This window comes from Pelodiscus sinensis, chromosome 3 (genome assembly GCF_052426305.1).
Source record: "Pelodiscus sinensis isolate ZL-2025 chromosome 3, ASM5242630v1, whole genome shotgun sequence".
Lineage (NCBI taxonomy): Eukaryota > Metazoa > Chordata > Testudines > Trionychidae > Pelodiscus > Pelodiscus sinensis.
The window spans coordinates 135,423,813-135,441,049 of record NC_143054.1 but is presented as its reverse complement, the minus strand read 5'-3'; the positions used below and the strand labels follow the sequence as shown (position 1 = coordinate 135,441,049).

Here is a 17,237-nt window from a genome sequence, read left to right as displayed (position 1 = left end):
GCAGAAAATCATAGTATAGTGAAAACCCATAAAAATAATGAGGCATGATAAAACAATAAGGGTATGTCTACACTACAGCATTAATTCGAGTTAACTTAAGTCGAAATAGTTAATTCGAAATAAGCTAATTTGAATTAATGCATCTACACAGAAAATGCATTTCAAAATAGCACGTCCACACTGAGTGGACTCTGAATCGGAGTTAAGGCTGGCCGAAAGCAGTGCCGGCAGGGCACCAGGTCAGGACCTCCTGTGTGGGGCTGCTGCCTGAGGCTATCTGAGGTCAGTGCTTAAAGGGACCCTACCCCCCACCCTAGACAGCCAGTTCTCAGGTGTCTCTACTTGCTTGTCTACCTCAATGAGGGACAGCAAAGCATTTGTGTCTTGGAGTGCTCTGGTTGCCCTCACACAGGACACCCTACCACTCTGCAACATGGAGACAGAGCTGCCCCTGGGAACTCTGGTGCATCTTGTGGACACGCTGCCATCAGCCTGGCTGCCTTTTCTGCAGGTTGCCATCTGGGAGGTCCATCGGGGGGGCTGTTAGTATCCAGGGGGCCCTGTGGGAAAGCGTCTGCCCCGAGGAGCACTAATAGTCTCCATGGTCTGCCCCACTGGGGGCTTGCGCCTCATTCGTTCCTCACGTCCTTCCACTTACCCCTCCCTAGCCCCCTTTCCTGATGTCAAATAAAATACGCGAATTTTCAAAAATAAAAACTCTGTTTATTTAACACAACTTGGCGGGGAGGGGGAATGAACCTTTGGGGAGACTGGGGAAAGGAGGTGGGAGAGGGGAGGAGAAAGGCTGGGAGAGGGGAGGGGGAAAACTGGGAGGAGGGAGCTGGAAGGGGGAAGAAGGAGGAGGGGAAGCTCAAGGCTCGGGGTGGGGGGTCTCACCAGGACACATGTCTCCGAACACGGCAGGTGTGGGGGTCTCGGCATCCCCGGGGGGTGGGAAGGAGGGTGTAGAGATTGAGGTGGGGTGTGTGGAGATTGAGGAGGGAGAGGCGGGAGGGGGAGAAGAAGTGGGAGGAGGAGCGGGAGCTGGGGAGGCAGCAGGCGCGGGACTGGCACGAGGCAGCACACCCTGCACCAAGATCTGCAGATGGGCACAGATGGCACGACCCTGGGCAAGCAGCTCCCACCGGAACGCCTGTTCTTCCTGTGCCTGCTGCTCCATGATGCGGGTCTGGTCTCGCAGGGCCGTCAGGTACTGCTCGTGGTACCCCTGCTGTGTTGCGATGGTCCTGCGGAGCCCTCGGGTGCGGGAGCATGTCCTGGGGGGGGGGGTGCGCCCTGCACATGCTGGTGGTGCAGCTGTGGAGAAAGAAGAGAAGTGGTCAGTCCTCCCTGGGGACACAGTGGGTGAAGCCCAGACCCCCCTCTGCAAGGTGAGGATGACCGTGCCCTGCACCGTCAGAGCCGTTGTGCTTGCCCAGAGGCCATGTTTGGAATGTCCAGCTATCCCTGGGAGTGGGAGGTGCCCCGAGACCGCACCCATACCCATGTGCCGTGTATAGTGCAGCAGGAGGCATAAAGGATCTGTCGAAAAAGGCTTTCTTTCTCGACAGATCCCCCTCCAGACTGCCACTTTTTGCCGACAATGTGGCGGCCATTTTTATGCAAATCAGGCATGGGATATTTATATCCCTGCCTCATTTGCAATATCAACCTGCCTAATCTGCATCCCTCTGCCGACAGAGGGATGCAGTCTAAACATACCCAGAGAGAGAGAGAGAAGTGCAAAATACAGGGGGCTGAAGCATTCCACGTTCAGCATTTTCAAAAAATGTCATCTGATACATTTGTTGATGATTGATTTATTCTTCTTAGCGACACCAGTTGTATGCCATTGTAACTCATGTGACTCAATGAAGTTACTGCTAATTTATAGCTGTGTAAGGGACAGGAGACTCAAGCCCTAGGTGTCTTAATGTGCAGTGGTAATAATGACTTATGGAGCCTTAGCAAAGGAAGGAAACTAACAAGAAAATAGATAATATTTTTTAAGATTAGGTCTTTTTTGTAACAAAATCTCATCACTTGCTAAAATCAGATTTCTGAAAATTGGCAATCTGTATATATGGATGTGAGGTACTGAGGTTTAATTTTTCTTATAGGGCAGGAGTAGTTCTGTTCAATTCTAAATGTTGCATTTGAGGACATTTCTTTTGTGGTGAGTGAGTAAGGGCGGGGGATATGGGGGAGAGAAATTCCTTCTTTAACTACGGTGTTTCCTGTAGACAGTGATGATGTACAGGTCTCTGAACTTTGGTTGGCTACCCACAAACATTTGAACTGTGAGCTTAACAGAGTGTTTGTCTAACTCTTCTTTCTGTAATGTTTCCAAGACATCTGGCAGAATCCCGTCACAAATGAAGTATGCTTTCTTTCCGAGAGGGGGAAAGATCTAATAATATAGTTATGTGGGTGGGAAGTTCTTTATTATTATTATTTATTATTTGCAATGTCCATTTTTTATTTTATGAGCAGATGTTAATCTAACAGGCTCGACGGATGAGCAAGAACTCTGTTATTTCTTTTGCTTATAAAAATATATTATGTTTAAATCAATGTTATTGCACATCTCCTCTTTTACTTCTTGATAATCTCCAGTAAATTCCTGTACTATATCTGATCAGCCCATCTTGTTCCTTTCATCTTCTCTCAAAATTCTATAAATGGGGTCCTTTTCACTGCTTCCATTGGTAGTGAACATGTCTGTGACTGGATATGGCCAAAGCTAAAGGGATTCATTCTGCTCAACTCCACTTCTTTTGCCTTCTCAACTATACATCTAGATGACCAAATTCTAAAGTCCTTACTCAGTGAATTTTCCCAGTGATTTCATTAAGAGTTTTGACTAAATTTGACAAGATTTGAGCCATAGTAGGAACTATTCTCTGGTAAATGGTAAGAACAGGAAGCTGGATTATCCCACTTGGATACACACACACAGAGGGCCTTTTTTTCCTTTGTTTATTCTCTTTCCTGTCCATTTGGAAAGAGAGTGCTCTCCATTGCCTATGCACTAAGGATATTAAAATGTGGTTAATTGACTAGTCGACTAGTCAATGGAATTTTCATAGACTAGTCGACTAGTCGATAGGCACTTCCACATTCCTCCTTTGAAATGTACAAGAGCCCCAGAAGGGGCTCTTGTACATTTCAAATGAAGAATGAGGAACTCTGTGTACAGTCCGGGGCCAGAGGGAAGTCCTGCTGACTCCGGGCTGCACGTGGCGTGCCTGCTTTGAAATGCACAGGAGTCCCCAGTGGGGGCTGATTAGCTGTGTGGTGGCTGCCCCTTTGAAACTGCCACCTCCATGCGATTCAGAGGGGAGGCAGGGGAGCACGGGATCAGCTGGGTACTCCCCAGCTGATCCCGGGTTCTGGGGAAATGCTACAGAGAGCCCAGGATCAGCTGGGAATCCCCAGCTGACCCAAGGCTCCAGGGCTGCCCCTTTGAATCTCAGCAGAGGTGGTGTCTTAAAGGAGCAGCCCGCCGCACAGCTGATCCCGGGATCAGCTGTGCAGCTGACGCCTTGGGGTTTCAAAGTGGCAGCACCGCTGTTTGGTGATGCCACTTTCAAGTTCCCCCTTTTCCCCCCTTGCTGCCTCTATCTAATATATCTTATAGAGGCAGCAAGCGGGGGGCGGGAGGGGAGGGGAATTGACTAGTTGACTAGTCAGCATTACTGTCCGATAAGCAAATGCTTATTGGACAGTTGACTAGTCTTTAACATCCTTACCATGCACTTCTAATCTGTGCGTGGGGAAGTGGGTGTGCTAGGGACATTGACACTTTCTGGCCATTAGTAATGAGCCTTCTCAGAAATCTGTTTTCTCAGGGGATCCTTCAGCACTATACAACACACCTCATTTTAGGCAGGGATTCCGGGAGCAACATCCAGTGTAGGAAACCCTGTCATCTCAGCACCATCTTGGAGACAGCCTGTGCCCCCGGTAGATTCCTTGAATGTTTGATTTTCTAACCCCCTGCTCTGCCTACTTGAACTGGCAGGTGATCCTCTGTTCCCTCACCACCAAATTGAATAATTAGGTAGACATTTGATAAGGTAAAACTCACAGAATATTTTAATCCCATAAGGAGAAACACCTTGCGTCCCTCTGACCCCATCATACAGACTTTTCATCAGGAGGTGTCAAACTAGCTATGGTGTAGTAACATGTTAATGAAGGACCATGTATTCCCTTGTACAGTCAATGTTTGTATCAAGCAGAGGGCCTGAAAATGTCCATGTGAAAATGGGCATTGCAATTTAAATCATAGTGTCCCTGAGAATCGTATCTGGAGCAGTCAACCATGGGCAGAACAAAAAACACCTGTGGAAGAAAGGCAAAATCAGAAATCTTGGGTAAGAGCTGTATTCCTCCACAGACAGGGCAATCTAAAAGTGGTAGGACAGTTCCTTGGCTAGTATAAATTGGTGTTGTGCCATTCCATTGACTTGTATATTACTACCCCAATTTATACCAGGTAATGAGGCCTGAATATGTTCATGTCTGTATGTTTGCGTGGCCTGCTTGTCAGATGGTTGGGGCTTTTTAGCTAAAGTCAATGGAATGGCGCTACACAAATTTATACTGCCTGAGGCTCTGGCCCACCATTTTTAAATTGCTCTGTATTCTTATGAATCAGTTTAAATGATGATAAAATTGTATCCCCAAAGGCAGATTTCTGCCAATAAAGGGTAACCATTGCCCACTGCAGCAATTAACTTGTATATTCTGTAATAGGGTTTGTTTTGTTTAATAATGTGCTGCACCCAAATAGTTTGGATTTTCCCAGGCTCCTCCCACATTTCCATATTTCACAACCTTATTTGTGCTTGTAGGGACTCTGTGGCTTGAAGCTTTTTTGTATTTTTGTTGTTGTGCCATGATTTGGCGTCACACCAACTTAAAAGTTCTTAGTTTGTGAAGCTGCTTGTGTAGTACATTTTCTTCACTCTATGGCTCCTGTTCCTATGGGAAAATAAAGCTCATAGTTATCTTTCTAGTGGTTTTCTTTAACTGATGACACAGAATATGGCCCTGAGACTGTCCAGTCTTCATAATATTGTATTATGAGCTAATATTGGTGATCTGGAACACTAACTAAAATACTGGTTCAATGGAGAATTACAAAGAATGTTTCTATAGAAATATGGAAAGGAATAGAAGACAGTGTAATAGGAGATTAGAATCCATCCTTCGTGAGGGAAGGAGGCACATTTACAGTAAATCACCAGAGGCTGATGAGTTCATGGAAGGAACAAGGGAAGCGTGCAAGGAGCCTTTGTTTTCTTGAATTCCACAGAAGTGTCATTCAGAACCAGTACTGTCAAGGGAACACAGGGGCTACTTTCTTCTAGTGCCTCTGGTGGCACAAACTTCCCCTGTTCTACAACACCTTTTCATACCAGTTTGTTGAGTTAACCGGGCAATCCTGGAGGAGCATCCTGCACCATCCTAAAGCCCCCTGAGAGAATAGCCCTCTGAGATTTATGACTGGGATGGGGTAGTTCTGCACTGCCATCAGCAAGAGTTTGTGTATCAAAGACACAACTGGTTCCAATATAGCAAAGTGGGAAGAAGTTATTTTGATTTTTCTTCAGCTGGTGATGTTTTTGACCCTGACAGGCTCCATTGATTATCTCTCTGTCTCTCTATCTAATCATCAAATCAGATTGTTCAGGAATGCCAGCACTGGCTTATGAAAGGATAAAAATACTGGAGGTGCCAGCAGGAAAGAAAGCTGTAGCTGTACCTCACACTAACTAACTGGATATATGTTGCTTTGAGACTAAACATGTCCAGTATTGTGGAATTCCAGCACTGAGTTTTGTTTAAACTGTTGCTTTCCCAGCCCAAAGTTTGAGATAGCCCAAGAAGTGCTGGGTTCTGGAAAAAAATAGCAAATATGCCAACTGGGAATATATGGGAGTTGATTTTTAGAGCTGTTGGGTGCACACAGCTCCAGTTAACTGTATTGTGCTGAGTGTTGTGGGCTGAATACCTCTGAAAAGCAGGCCTCAGCATTACTGTTGGTTTTAATAGGTTGTTTGCCTTGTGTTTGCTATGTTCCTTGCACACAATAGCTCTACTCTACCTTTATAATGAAAAGAAACTTGATAAATGAAACTTGCATTAGTGTTCTTGCTGATTCCTGATATGGCCAAGTATATCCAGCAATACTAAAAGGCAGAGCCACACATCCATCAATGTTCCTTTTCTTTATCAGAGTGAATGAAACTGGCTTTTAGAACTGCGGTATGGATTTAACCATCTCTGGCCTGGTTTTCTTAAAACCACGTGGGCTAATATACTTCAGATCCTTATTTAGATCCATCACTGGCATATTTGAATATTTTGTGATTACGTACCTATTAGGCTCCTTTGTTCCTCGTCCTTACCACCTTCTATTAAACTTCTAATTACCACTTGTTCTCATGGCTTTGATGACTTCAGTCTGGCTTTTAGAAGCCAATATATCGCGCTGGTTATAGAATTCTATCCTGTGTTCCATAAAACGCCTGGGAGTATATGGTACAGTGTTAATCTTCCTTTTTGCTGACCTCCTTTTAAGCCCTCTGAATAAAGAAATTGGGGTGGGCTCAAAGGAATTTTGTAGGCGTATGGTAATCAGTGTGTAACAGTTTAAGATGAGAGCAGCTTTATTTATGAAATTCCTCATCAGTGTTTTATGAGCAGCTTGTACAATTTAAATATATTGTTTTGTGCATAATTAAAATGACCTGCTTCTGGCTGGTATTAGATGTGCCAATTAGTAGACTTGCGCAACAAATTTTTTTCCAGATATGTGTGACCAATTTGCTGTTTTGTAAAGGGTTTCAGTAGGGGGGTTCTCAGGGAAAAAATATTGGACCAATTTCATGCCCCGCTTAACTCCATTGGTGTTGCTAGAGTTAAATCAGCGATTAATCAGATCCACAGAAGTTAGAAACTAATACACAGTATATTAGAGCACAGGCCAGCCGATGGGGGTGGGAGGGAGAAGAGTAAAGGGGGCAGCTGCTTCTTCCTCCCCCCCATTGGTGGGGCTTGTGTGCGCTTGAGTTTGTTTCATCTGCAGCTATTTAACTCAGCCACTTGCTGCGGGGAAAAAAGTGCAATATTGACTGACTGATAGAGATGTCTTTAGAGATGTGAAACGATGTGATAAAAATAGTGAGCCATATTCATCTTTGGTATAACTCTGCAAAATTCAAGATTATCTCTTCATTCAGTCATGAAGTCAGTCAGTCAAGTTGTACCAGTGACTGATTTGGTGTCATGTTTTTAAGTTGAAATGTAATGATGGAAAATCCAATCCTGGGGAAGATCAGCCCAGATGCAAAAGGAGCATCACTCCTTTGATGCCAGTGGAATTGCTCTTATTTACACAAAGGCTAAATTTGGCCCCAGAGCAGGTCATGTGTAACAGGCCACATGCCACAAAGGAGCCCTTAATATAGAGACATGTGAAGATGTAGGTGCAAAATATCCTTCTGCGGAACGCACACCCCTAATTTATAGCTCTTTTATGCAGTTACATTACATTTACTTCAATAAATCAGATATGTAACACAGCACCATGCATCACGAGAACAGCAATATAAATTGTTCTCATTCATTTGAAGGCTTGTATACACTGACACTTAGTTTGTGGCAAGCTTGTATATAAATTTAGCCTTCACTGATCTGTCATGCATTGTGTCCATGTGAGCCCTTCTGACACACACTAAAAGTTAGACTTACCCCATTTGGAAATGGGAATAAATATAAATGCACTAGGGAATTTTTAGGGCACAGCAGTTGAGTCCACCAAGGCACTTAATGTGCGAGCATTTAAATTTACACCCATCTTGATGCACACTAAACCCTAACAAATTATAACAGTCTAATAGTTTGAAAATAACCATGCTAAGGCTAATGATGTGTGAACTAGCGTTTCTCCTTACCATTTGCAAAGTTTAGCTTGCTTTATCCCTATTTCTTTGGTCTGGAAATCTCATGAGACAAGACTTTCTTGAAAATATTCTAGCAGGTCCTGATTTCAGCACAGTTCAAAATACTGCAAGAATAGCTTTTCTTATGCTGTTTGATCCTTTCACCTTTAGTCTCACATGAAGGGCTCAATCCTGCATTTTTTGGTGTGTGTATTCAAAACTCCCATGGAAGACACTGAAGGCTGTGTGCAGTGCAAGCAGGGTGAGATTCAGAGGCTCTGATTCAGCAATGCACTTAAGCATATGATTAACTTTAAGCATATGGATAGTGCCATTGAAACCAATTTTTAATTTATTGTTTCATCTTCTTTATTGTCATTAAAAAAACAAATATAATGTATTACAAAATAGATATGTATTTTGAAATTTATACTTTTTATTTTAGCAAATGTATTGCATTTTACTTTGAGTCCTGACTAAAGCATCTAGTGTTAAATGCCTGGTACCAGTTGTGAATAGCCTGTCATTTTCTGTGTGAATAATAAACTTTATGGATTAGCCAGTTTTGCTGCCTTTCATTTGTGTTTTTGTGTATCAAAGGATAAAGCATTATTTGTATTTCATGCCTGATGGTGGGCTAAAATCTAGCCCACTGTGACACTCCAACTTATTGGTGGTTGCTGCAGTTATTTTAAGTGAGAACTTAAAAATGTAACTGCGCTTACTGTTCCAGTGTACCCTTTAATGATCCTTCAAAGAAGAGCTCCTTGTGATGTCATCAGGACTAAATCATCGTGATCCAATAAAGAGCATGGAGAAATACATCCAGAATTTAGTTCTGCTAGTGTTTCTAAATTGATCTCCAGAACAAATGAATTCCAGTTTATTTTTTTCTACTCTTAAGCATCTCGTTACAGCTGAGATCTAAAATGCTGTTACCTAAATTCTGCTCACAGGGTTTGGTAGTGTCCTTTCCCTTATACCTCTGTGGATCTGGAATATTAACTGGTCGAAATGAAATCAGAATTGGGGCAGACTCTGTTCTCCACTGCTGTATCTCCAGTTTTAGAAAATAATAATTGAGAGCAGAATGTGGCACAGTATATCGCTCAAATGAGGCCTCCAAATCCAACAAACACAGACTTTCCCATGTGTTGTCAAGTCATTTACAATCTTCATAGCTCTTCAACAGATAATATTCCAGGAACAAAAATTCATATAGGGCATTCTGCAAGGTGCATTGTTGAAACTGTTAGAAGATTATTTTATGAGGCAAGAAAATTGATATCTGAAAAAATCAGCCCTTCGTCTCCTATTGCTTTTAGGGTTGCCTGACAGTCTCCCAAAAAATACCGAGCCACCAAGCTGGGAACAAAGGAGGAGGTAGCAGAGCCTGCTTTGCAGCAAAACAGCTGCTTGCTACCCAAAGCAGAGAGAGGCAGACCCTGGGTCAACAAAATAGCAGGGCCAGCTTCTGCATTCAACCACAGCCTCCCAGCTGGGAGGCGGGACCGTGATCGGCGCTGGGAGCTTGTGGTTGTGTGCAGAAGCAGGGCGGAGGGAGTGGCTGGGAGTCCCAGCCATTCCCCCCGGCCTGCCAGGCTTTTGCCACAGGCTCTCAGCACTGATCGCGGCCCCACCTCCTAGCCACTCCCCCCGCCCCCATCAGACTTCCGTCCTGTGCCCCTCCAGAAAAAGAGAAGATATTGGACATTGCATAGGTCCGATATTTTCTGAATTTTTTTACCGGACAGAGGGCGCAAAAACCGGACTGTTCGGTAGAATACTGGACACCTGGCAAGGAAAACTTAAGAGTAAAGAATCATCATGCACTTGTATTGCAGTAGCAGTTATACACCCACTCCATGATCAGGCCATTTAGTGCCAGGGATGGTATGAACACATAGCAAGAGACAGCCCCTGCTTTGCAGCGCTTACAATTTAATGTATCCCATGCCTATCTTGTATGCATTTTAGTTTTGAAGTTATCTGAGCTCTGCTTACATGTTGGCCATATAACCGTTACGTGGAGATCAATAAGATCAACTGGTAGATTGAGAAATTAAGGGAAGAAAGCATCTGTCACCTTGAAGAAATGTCTTTTGAATTTCTCCCTAATTAAGTTGACTTCACTATCTCATGGTGTGATGAAAAAGCTTTCTTGCTTGGTCTGTATTTTGGAGTCCCGGTTGTATCTGCTGCATATTTTCTTTATACCCATTCTCCTAATGTAAGATTTGTTAGCCAGAACCCCTGGGTGGCTTACACTGTCTAAATTGAAAGTGGGAGAGCTCCTGATGTTCCCTCAAAGGGACTGCATAGGGAGTAATGCATGTTGTCCTTGGATTACTAAAAAACCCCACAAAGGCTGAAAACCAATATATAGTCATTACTACATGTGCACACTCTCAATAGTATGATCAAGAAAGCCACAAGAAACAATGACTTTGATAGTAATTAGTGAGGGTTTCTTTGTTGTTTTCATCCACAGAACGTGTTGAGCAGTAATTGTTGCCTTGCTTAGTCTCTCACCAGGTTGCTCAACTGTGCTGTTTCTGCAGCAGCATGTGGATTTAACCCCATAGAGCTATTGTCTAGGCTTCACAAAAGTCCGGAACTACCGAGTTGTTTGTGGGAGCTAGAGTTTTTCTTCAAATGCTGTGTAACAACATTTCATTCTTGGTTTCGTTCCTTGAGAGAGTTAAGCATGAAAAGCTTGTCTACCCTTTTCTTTTCCATCCTCTCATGTAATGAATTTTTAGGCACAATTCTAAATGATAGGTGCTGATATTTACCTTTGATTTGTGGATCTCCTTAAAGTTTTGTTTTTAATATTAAATGGCTTTGATTTAGAGGTCTTTCCATAGACTTTTAAAATCTTTGTAACCAGGCTAAAAAAAATGATTAAAACAGTCATTTTGGCTACCTGTTTGGTACCTACTAATAGCATCAGACTGTAGATTAAAATACATGCCTTGATCATCCTTACATGAGAATTTGCCAACAGTTATTACACATGTGAAATTACCACAGGCTTTTTTTTGCTATACTGAGACCCAGAAATAACTGGTATCTTTATGCAAAAGTTAACTTTTTATTGTAGCCTGCTTCATACATGCTTCTCTCCAGTTTTCTGTCCTTTCCTCCACCAACTATGATTCCTAAATATCTAACAGTTCATATTTTTTTGTTCTTCCCTATGTTTTTCAGGCAATGTAACAATCCCATTTCCCACCAGTTTGACTAAATTAATGTAAAAAAAATTGCTACCTTATGACTTTTAAAATTCCTCAAAAACCTTTTCCTTCTTTCTTTATCAAAGTCCTTACATATCCATACAGGTGATCAGTCGTTTCTTCTATCTTACACCTAGTCCATCTTTGGGTACTTACAAAGACCAGTAAATACTCTAAACAAAAACACTTCATTTTTCTTTTCCAGGGTCTGAGATATGTAATTATTCTCAACTCTAGGACATAATTAAAAACATCTTCTTCCTCTTTTCATGTTGATCCAGATTTTTTGCCATTCATCTTTTAAATGATTCTGTATTAGGCTTTTGAATTCCTGTTCACTCAAGAAAATTTCTATCTGTCCTGTCTTTTCATTTCTTACAGCACTTTTAGATCTGCCATTAAGTAGAGCTCTCCTGGAACACAGAATTTATCAGGATAATCATTCTCTGGATGTTCCTTTCTTCTGATGAGTCATATTTCCTCTCAGTGAACAGTATCGCTAAACTTGCTTCTTGTCACTACTTCTTGTAACTAACTAACCTGAAAAAAATGTTTTAATACGTTCGAGCCCTGCTCCAAGCTTGCCCCAGACTCCCTGCCCACCCAGGAACCGCCCGGCCTCCATCCCAGGCCTAGCCGGGAGCCGGCTTCCACACTGCAAACCCCTCAGCCTCTGCCCCAGCCCAACCTGGAGAAAGCGAGTGAGAGGCGAACAGTAAGTGGGGGGGCTTTGGAGACGGGGCAGAGATGCCCTCACAGCCCGGAGATGATCTTGGGCACACCAAGGTGGGAGACCCACCAGGGCTCTGCTCCAGTCAAGTTTCTTATCAGGACTTAAACTTCCCAAAGTTACAGCGTTTTAATTTAGGAATATCTCTTCTTTTCACCTCAGTGAACTACATTTTTGTAATGAAACTTGTACATGTTTACAAAAAGAGGGGAAAACAAAATTTGTCATTTTCCCATTGTATGTAAACATTTCTCACCTGGCACTATAAAATAACTAGACTTTTTTTGGGGGGGGGGGAATAAAAACCTCTATGACTTCTGCTTTCTTCAGTATTCGACATAATTAATGGAAATTCTTTTGTGTGTGTGTGGGTGTGTGTGTGGGTGTGAGTGTGGGTGTGTGTGTGTGGAGATAGGGGATGAATTTAGATCTGCTGGGAATGATCTATTTTGTTGCATACTCCAATATAAGAAGCAACCTGACAAGCTATTCGTTCACTATATACCGAATTCATTACAATATTTTTGTAAGCTCTGTGTATATTTGCTACTTAAGAAAGACTAATCTTATTTCAGAGGTGTTGTCTGGTATTATATATCTAATATCAATAGGAGAGAAGTAATCAAGATCTATTATTTTTTAACTGATCAGGAATGTTTCAGTGGGTTACATAAATAACCGTCTAATTGAAGTATTATCTTACCATTAAAAAGCATACCTTATTGCATATATATTCATTTAAATCAGATTTTCTTAGAGCATTCTGAAGCAGGATTTTATTTTTCTCTTTATGCATAACACACTGCCAAATATTAATTTGTGAGTTCCATTGGTAAAATATAATATTGTGTGTTTCGGTGTATTTCTTTAACCTAGAGATATGCATATACACTTCTGGGTGATTATTTTGTGTGAGAAAACTCAGTAATATTTTAAATCTCACACCTGCCAAATCTCTTCACTTACTCTTTTCCCACTCTGCAGAGTATTAACAATGCCATTGGAAAATCAAACTAAAAACAAACTAACTAAAAAAGATTCAGACATTTTTTGTGTCTATCTTTAGCATATGTCTATACATCAAAGAAAAACCCAACCTTTGGCTTGAGTTACAGTCATGTTTCATTGCTCTATAGACTCCTAGGCATGGGCTGTAGTCCAAACTCTTGGGCCCTCTTACCCTTCATGCTCCTATAGACGGGGCACCAGTCCACCCCTTACATCTATACAGCAATGAAATAGCCCCGCAGCCTGCACCCTGCAAGTCTACAGGGCTAGCTGCAGGTTTTCCTTCGCAGTGTAAACATTCCCTTGTAGTCTCTTATAACTAGTCACGTTCCTTTAAGCAGAAATATTTGCAAAGAAAAAGGAATATTTTATTAGTACAGTAAAACTCCATTGGTCCGGCATCTGATGGTCCGGCACTCCTGATGGTCCGGCACCATCAGGAACCCGGAAGTGCTCCGGGCAGCCGGACCATTGGAGCTGCTGTGCCCCCGGCTTCCCCGATTCAGCCGCTGCTGAAACTGACCAGCGGCTGAATCGGGGAAGCTGGGGGCAGAGCAGCTGGAGTGCTGCCGGTAGGTCCTGTAGCGCTGCCCCTCGGCGCTGTGGGACCAACCCTACAGCACCCCAGCTGTCCCAGATTCAGCCACCACTGAAACTGATCAGAGGTTGACTCCGGGAAGCCCAGGGCAGAGCAGCTCTGCCTCAGGCTTCCCGGGGTCAGCCGCTGGTCAGTTTCAGCGGCAGCTGACTTGGGGACGCCTGGGGCAGATCAGCTGGGGTGCTGTCGGATTGGTCCGGTAGCACCAACCCTTGGCGCTGTGGGACCAACCCAGCAGCACCCCAGCTGCTCTACCCCAGGCGTCCCCAAGAGCAACTGAGGTGCTGCCGGGTTGATCTCGCAGCGCCAAGGGATGGCGCTACCGGACCAACCCGGCAGCACCCCAGCTGCTCTGCCGCAGGCGTCCCGATTCAGCTGCTGCTGAAACTGACCAGCAGCGGCTGAATCGGGGATGCCTGGGGAAGAGCCGGACTATTGGAAGGGGGGGGCTATTAGGGGCCTGGGGTGGCATCCCCCCCACACCACCCTAGACCCCTCATAGTCCCCCCTTGCAATAGTCCGGCATATTTTATAATCCGGCACCCCCTGGGTCCTAAAGGTGCCGGATTATCGGAAGTTTACTGTATGTAACTGATGACATGACATACCCCATCTTATCAAAACATTTTAAAGTATTCCTCCTTCATTCCAAATAAAGGCATATGGACTCTAACACAGAATTCAGATCCAGATTTGGAATAGTTCAAAATGCAGCATGTTGCCTGATCTAAAATTACTTATGAATTTCCAATTCTCACCATTAGGATTGACAGGTCCTTTGTCCCAGGATCACTTGCAGTATTTAATTATTCTATGGTTGGGAACCCTGATGAGCACAGTTGCAACACTCACACTGTAGGAACTCTCATACATTTACAGATATAGTTGATTAATACATTTAGCATCGTCACAAACAGCCCAGTTTCATAAGATAAATAGGGAATGTACAGCTATATTTCCATACTATGTTCTCATACCGTTCCTTCTAGAACAACCCGAGGTGCTAGCCGTCATCTTCCTCATCACCTTCACCTTTCCCATCATCCCCTCCCAAGGACTACATCCCCTTCTCCTACTGCCACTTTACAATATGTTCTGCTGATGTAGCTATGTTAGATACACATTGGCTGTGTCTACACTGGCCACTTATTCCGGAAAATCAGCCGCTTTTCCGGAATAACTTGCCAGCTGTCTACACTGGCCCCTTGAATTTCCGGAAAAGCACTGATGATCTACTGTAAAATCATCAGTGCTTTTCCGGAAAAACTATGCTGCTCCCGTTTGCGCAAAAGTCCTTTTCCGGAAAACTGTTCCAGAAAAGGGCCAGTGTAGACAGCACATATTTCTTTTCCACAAAAAAACCCCGATCGCGAAAATGACGATCGGGGCTTTTTTGCGGAAAAGCGCGTCTACATTGGCACGGACGCTTTTCCGGAAAAAGTGCTTGTCCGGAAAAGCATCGTGCCAATGTAGATGCGCTTTTTCCGGAAATACTTATAACGGAAAACTGTTCCGTTTTAAGCATTTCCGGAAAATCATGCTAGTGTAGACGTAGCCATTCAGTAGGGGATGTTTCCCTTTCTCCTTATTTGTATTTTCTCACCTTACTGGTGGTGAAGTGTCTTTTTCCTATAGGTCATTATATCATTGATCTCAGCTTATTATCATATGCATCAATTCATTACCATGGGCCTTTTGTGGTTGTCTATCACATTTGTTATTTCCATCCTACCTGGTTATTTGGTCTGGTCTGATTATTTTGTGTTTTCTAACTAATGATGTACCTGCTAAGTTTGAGGGTATTCTTGGAAGTCCCTATGTCTTTGAAGATTTCTTTATTTGGGTGAAAGGTCCCAAATGTATGCACATTGACTTTGCTTTCTGGGTGAAAGGTCCCAGGCGTGTGCTGCATGTTAGTTTTTCCTTGGCTCAACATGCAGGATGGTTAAGGATCATTTTAGTCCTGAAATCTATATGGGTGTATCTAGACTATGCCGAATGGTCGAAAGAGGATATGCAAATTCTGTGGGAATTTACATATCTTCTTCCAATCGCAATTTCGAAAGCAGAGCTTTCGAAAGTGAAAGTAATTTTTCTCTCTTCCTTAAAAAGGAGGTTTACACGGCTTTTCGACAAAGGGGGGGTGTTCGCCAAAAAAGCCGTGTCTTAATTACTTTCACCTTTGAAATTTCCACTTTCGAAAGTGTGATCAGAAGAAGATATGCAAATTCCCACGGAATTTGCATATCTTCTTTCAAGCATTCGGCATAGTCTAGATAAACCCTATGAGAGAAAAACACACTATGTAGCTGAGTATTGTAGGCCAGTGAGCCATCTTACCTCTATTATATTCACTGTATATCAAGCTACAGATTTACTATATATTTGCGAAAGTGTGTCTGTCTGTCCATGTGTTCATCCATCTGTGAGTTGAAGAACTCCTTCTAAATGGTAAGAGCTAGGACTACCAAATTCATGATATGGCTTCCTCTTACTATAACTTAAAGCAAGGTCAGGGGTTAGTTGTACCAGGAAAATGGGATGTTCCTGGAATGGGATTGTTTCTCCTAAAACCATACTGAAAAGAGACAGAATCACCAGGTAAGTGAAAGAGGCTGACTGAGAGTGCACCACTCCCATCTGGGAATGCCCCGGGCCTGAGCCTCCAACCCCGCCCCCCCCCCACCAACCCCAGGGGCCCTTTAGAGAGAGCAGGAGGGCTGAAGCTCCCCCTTTGTTCATACAGGCACAATGCTGGTTGTTCCCCTTTGTCAGGGGCTGTGAACAGTTTGCTGCATTCCTGACTCTGGCTGGGGAGCACAGAAGGCAGACAAACCTGAAGCTGCCCCAATTGAGGGACATGCACCTATCCCTCAGCTGTGTCTGCTAGAGCTGCAGTAACCATGGAAAGGCCCTTCCCAGCTGGCCCCAAGCTGTTGTGGTGAGAGAGGGCTGGGGTTGTCCTCTGTCCCCGGGGTAGCCCAGCATCTCCCGCCCCACCCCAGAGTAATGATTTCAAAGAAGCATGTACATTTTCATTTTATTTTATTTTCCCAGAAAACATACATTAATTGAATTAAGGACCCGAGCAGTGCTGAGTAAATCTTCTAGTTATGATATAAAATGAAAAAAGATATTTCTCTCTTCCTGTAAGAATAATTAAAATAAGATGTCTTGCAGCTTCTCCATTTGATTTATCCCTCCTTTCCAACTCATGAAAATGTAATGCAAGAGATCACCCATCAGACATTCATTCTTTGTGTTTACACAGGCCCACGCCATATCTCCCTCATCAGTGTAACTATTTACCTCAAAGACGTAGTTCATTCTTGGGGTTCCACTTTTATTCATAAACTCTCCTGAAGCAGCCACCCTGTATAGGCCACCACAGCAGCTGCTATTACCGTCTACATCATGGGCTCCTTCCCCCCCCTCCCCCAATCAATCCCCTTGCTATTTTTGTTTTTCGGCCTGGTCAGGTTTTTTTTTTGCTCAACAAGTTTTGTTGCGGGGTGGTGGTGGTGAGAGTTTCTCAAAAATCAAAAAGAGGGCGTGATACTGAAAAGTTTGGGAACTACTGCTCTACATTGTCTCTGCCATGCATTTTAGGCTTTGTGTATTTCGCCCCCTCTCTGGACAGGAAAATAGGACCTCTGCATGTGCTTAACCTCACATTTTTGCTGGATACTAATATTGCTGCTCTTAATTGA

The 17,237-nt window shown here is 43.5% G+C and overlaps 1 protein-coding gene across 5 annotated transcripts in view; it reads left to right on the top strand.

Moving 5' to 3' along the window:
- The window catches only part of SMYD3 (SET and MYND domain containing 3), a 634,743-nt gene that overhangs the window by 495,965 nt on the left and 121,541 nt on the right, over positions 1–17,237 (top strand). The gene's annotated exons all lie outside the window — the stretch shown is intronic.